This window comes from Acyrthosiphon pisum, chromosome A2 (assembly GCF_005508785.2).
Source record: "Acyrthosiphon pisum isolate AL4f chromosome A2, pea_aphid_22Mar2018_4r6ur, whole genome shotgun sequence".
Classification (NCBI taxonomy): domain Eukaryota; kingdom Metazoa; phylum Arthropoda; class Insecta; order Hemiptera; family Aphididae; genus Acyrthosiphon; species Acyrthosiphon pisum.
The window spans coordinates 9,943,464-9,943,709 of record NC_042495.1 but is presented as its reverse complement, the minus strand read 5'-3'; positions in this window follow the sequence as shown (position 1 = coordinate 9,943,709).

The window sequence follows — 246 nt, the reverse complement described above, 5'->3', positions numbered from 1 at the left end:
GATCGAGACCAGGCCGGTAAAGTCTCAATATCGTCGAAGAAGAACGGAGGAGAACATTAAATTTCATTTCGTTCGGTAATGTCTTCGAAATAGGGTTTGGTGGATGTTGGTAGTAGAGGGTCGTAATTGAACCGCGGTTGGTTATTTCGTACCCCATAAATATTCGCGTTTTATCTAGCACAGGAGCTAAAAAAAAAAAAATGTGTGAGGGAGAGAGAGAAAAAATGGCATTATATTCTTATTTTT